The following is a 4,117-nucleotide window of genomic DNA, read 5'->3' on the forward strand; positions in this document are numbered from 1 at the left end:
ATGCAATATTTTATTAATCGCATGTGACCGTGTGAAATTGGCATCACATTTGATCCTAAATACATGTTGACATGTGACGGCATGTTATGTGGAAACCATACTACCCCCTCTACACCAGTTTATTGTTAAATATTAATTGTCGTCATAGAATAAAAAACACTGAATGGCCACTATTCCCTTGAAACTTTTTTTTTTTTTTTTTTTTACTTTTTTGTTTATACCTAACATTTTTAGAGGCAACTGACATCATGTCACACTAGTCAAGCGTCGCATAATTGATTACATCATCCTCATGCGCAGAAGTAGCAGAAGCAGCAGAAGCAGCAGAGGCAGCTGGGAGTAAAAATGGCGCTATCACCCTCAGAGATATGCGCTGCTGGAATGGACAGAGGGTAAGGATAGAGGGGCACATAATAGCCGTTTTATACTGGGCAGCAAGCCCAGCCCGTCCTTTTGTGGCTCCGCGGATTTAGACAGTGGACGTTAAATTGGGGGTCTGTTTTGATCCGCTCATTTTCTGCCTCGAAGGGTACACTTATTTCTGCCTCCATGGCTATCTAAATCCGAGACGTCAATGTGCAGGCAATTACGTGAGATGGGCGGAGGTGTCAATGATGTGTACTGTTGTGCAACCCACAGCCGGGGAGTTTTAAAACCAGGAAACAGCTGATCACAGCAGTAAGTCCATCACTTCATCCATGGACGTCAAGATCAGCAACTGGACAGCCACTGAGATCCAGGAGATGCTAGCATCCGCTTGGTCTTTGCAGCTGTCTCCGCTCTCAGCTTGTTGTAGTGGCAAGCTACAAATGGTCGCTACTTTCAAATTGAACCCCCGCTCCGCTGAGAACCCAGTTCTAAACTCCAAAGAGGTGCACTGTAAAGCTCTTATTTTGAAGACAAATTCATTGTCACTGTTCACTGCCCAACTTTGTGCTTCACATCACGTAACATGTTTACGCCTACTCTAGTGGCAGTAGCAAGTGGCAGCTTTTGGAAAAGGAGGAATATTATACCTCCCTTTTAGAAAGACTGGGCGGCACATTGCTGCCTTAAACTTGTAGCAAATGTGCCACCTTTTCTATCTAAAAGGGGCTAGTATTTTGGCCCTTGACTATGTCTGCAATTTTTCAGTCAAAGATATTTTGGAGGGGACTGATAAGGAAGCCGAGGAGTACTTAGTGGAATGGTGGAAACGCCACAACCATTGGGCAGTGTACCGTGCCAAAATTATTTTCACATGGCAAATTTACATACCAAAAAGTATTTGCAGTTTCATGTTAAAATTTTGATTTCATTGCACCAGAATTTCAAAAGACTCTCCAAATAAAGCTATGCAAGATGGAGATGGCTGAGAACACACTTGAAACAAAACATCCTCACTTCCTAAACTCAAAGTACAGTGAGCAGGGGCAGACTGAGAAAGCTTCAAAGAAAAAGGTAACTGACTGCACCAATTGTTGGTTTTCTTATACAACAGCCTAAATATACTTTTAAAATTCTCTCTCTCTCTCTTTCTCTCTCTCTCCTTGTAGGTGTATGTATGTGTGTGTGTGTGTGTGTGTGTGTGTGTGTGTGTGTGTGTGTGTGTGTGTGTGTGTGTGTGTGTAGGTTTGTAAAGTAATTGTATTAATTATGATGATTTCTGTCATGACTCTTGTTTTGTTTGTTCTTGTTTCTGGTTTTTGGCTTCTTGTATTTGATTTACATATTTGTATCATGTCTTGTGTTAGGTTTTGCTTTCTCCATGTCTTGTGTCTCATGTTTTGATGTTCCATGTCTTGTGTCTCATGTTTTGATGTTCCATGTCTTGTGTCTCATGTTTTGATGTTCCTTGCCCTCATGTGTCCTTTAAGTTCTCCTATGTTCTCCCCTCTGGCTCCCTCTGTCTGTTGTCTTGTTCCCTCCTGGTCTGCTCCTCTGTGCTCCTCCCCCTCATTATCTCACCTGGCTTCCTTCCTCCTCTCTCCTCACCTGTTCCTCGTCATGTCATTAGTGTCTGTGTATTTAGTCTCTGTGTTCCCCTCACTCCTTGTCCAGTCATTGGATTCTGTTTGCTGTATTCTGTCTTCTGTTCTCTGTCTGATCCTTGCTCCTGATTCTTGTTCATGATCCTGATTCTTGTTCATGTTCCTGTTTGGTAGGTTTTGGATTTATTTTGTTCTGTTTGATTTCGTACTTTGACATTGATTTGAACTTTGTATTTTTTTTGCTTTGCTACTTTGACTCGTTCTTAGTTGTTTCTTTGTTTTTCCATCCCTGCTCGTCTGCTTTTGGTTTTTGTATACAGCTTTTCAATAAAGCTCGCTTTTTGTTCCCCTTATCTTGCCTCCAGTAACTGCATTTGGGTCCACCTTCCCTTCCATAGTTTTCCCTTATACCCCAACCTGACAATTTCATGTGCTTTGTTGACAGGAAGTATGTGCAATAAGGAGATGTTGTTAATAAAATGTGGGTTAAAAGTCATAGTGTCTCTCTCTCTCTCTCTCTCTCTCTCTCTCTCTCTCTCTCTCTCTCTCTCTCTCTCTCTCTCTCTCTCTCTCTCTCTCTCTCTCTCTCTCTCTCTCTCTCTCTCTCTCTCTCTCTCTCTCTCTCTCTCTCTCTCTCTCTCTCCTGTAAGCACTTTGGGTTCCTGATATTATTATTATTATTACATTGTCTTCTCATTATTGTTGTCTCCTCTGCAGATGCTACACTGAAGAAGTGGCTGGCAGCCACACAAAGGCAGATCAGCACATCCATTAATGCCAAGCTCACCGGGCTTAGAAGAGCAAAGAGAGAAAAATATTGTTTTGTTTTTTCTATTATTTCTTCATTTTTAATTTATCATTCTTGTTCTTGTTTTATTTGATTGTTTTAATGTGAATAAATTATGTAAAGTTCTACATTTTGGGTTTTTATTTGTTTGTGTAGGCTATTTATGGATTTTAATAAATTTAACATCTGTAATTTTTAATAATGTACATGTAAATAAACTTATACATCAAATATGTTACATATATAGGTGAACATATAGGTGCATATATAGGTACTTACATAGGTTAACATATAGGTGCATATGTAGGTACATATATAGGTGAACATGTACATATATGGGTGCATAACGGTGAACATATAGGGACATATATGTACCTATATGTACGTGTACATATAGGTATGTGCCTATACATATATGTACCTATATGTACATATAATATATGAAACCGGCCAATTTTATGTATGTCACATATATTCGAAACCTATATTAAAACCTATATCTTTATATAGGTTCTTCCCATGTGGGAATCTCTGTTCCTGCAAAGCGGATGGAGGGAAATGGGCAGCAAGCAGAGTGCCAAGTGGGACACAGCGGATTTGAATGGGACTTACAATATTGATACTTGCGGCTGAAAATCAATACTTTCTGGGGAAACAAAATGTCAATATATATTGCAGAAGTGATAAAATTGCTCAGCCTTACAAGGGATGATCATGGGAGGTCTTGAGCACTCTACTCCTAACCTTTACACACATACACACACGCTCACACATTTACATAAATGTTACAACTGCTTTCAACCAAGAAGAGAAATGTTACATCTAGGGATGTAATGGTCTGAAAATTTCACACCGTAGTAACCAAAATTATCACGGTTATCAGTATACCGTGGTATTTTTAAAAAATCGTCAAAATGTTGAAAAAACACTGATAAACTGAAATAATTTTACTAAGATTTATTATATAGAATAGATTTATTATATATTAAAATAGTCCAAATCTAAAACCTTAAAAAAAAACACTGCAAAATCAACATAAACAAGTATAAAAGAATGTATCAAAACTGTGCAAAATAGGTCATTGGCTTTTTGTGATGAGGCAGCCTGTTTTTGAAATGTGTCCTTTAATGTCTGCATTACAGAGGTAGAACGAGATGTAGTGGCAGTAGCACTCGATTGGCCAGCAGACCCTCTCTGTGAAAAAAATGAATAGAAAGTGTCATTATTAATTATTACTGTCATTGTTACTTAATACTAAGGGTGCAACCAACAGATCATAAAACTCACAATTTAGATAATATCACTTTTGTTAGAAACAGGTTGGATAATCTTTTAGATCAAAACAAAAAGGATTATTCTT

At 38.6% G+C, this 4,117-nt stretch overlaps 1 long non-coding RNA gene across 1 annotated transcript; it reads left to right on the top strand.

The window, feature by feature from the left end:
• The first annotated feature begins 330 nt into the window (after positions 1-330).
• Positions 331-2,948, top strand: LOC119014317. Its single transcript, XR_005072932.1, has 3 exons — positions 331-872; positions 1,307-1,440; positions 2,688-2,948. It is a non-coding gene; the product is annotated as an uncharacterized LOC119014317 (long non-coding RNA).
• The last annotated feature ends 1,169 nt before the right edge of the window (positions 2,949-4,117 follow it).

This window comes from Acanthopagrus latus, chromosome 23, assembly GCF_904848185.1.
Source record: "Acanthopagrus latus isolate v.2019 chromosome 23, fAcaLat1.1, whole genome shotgun sequence".
Lineage (NCBI taxonomy): Eukaryota > Metazoa > Chordata > Actinopteri > Spariformes > Sparidae > Acanthopagrus > Acanthopagrus latus.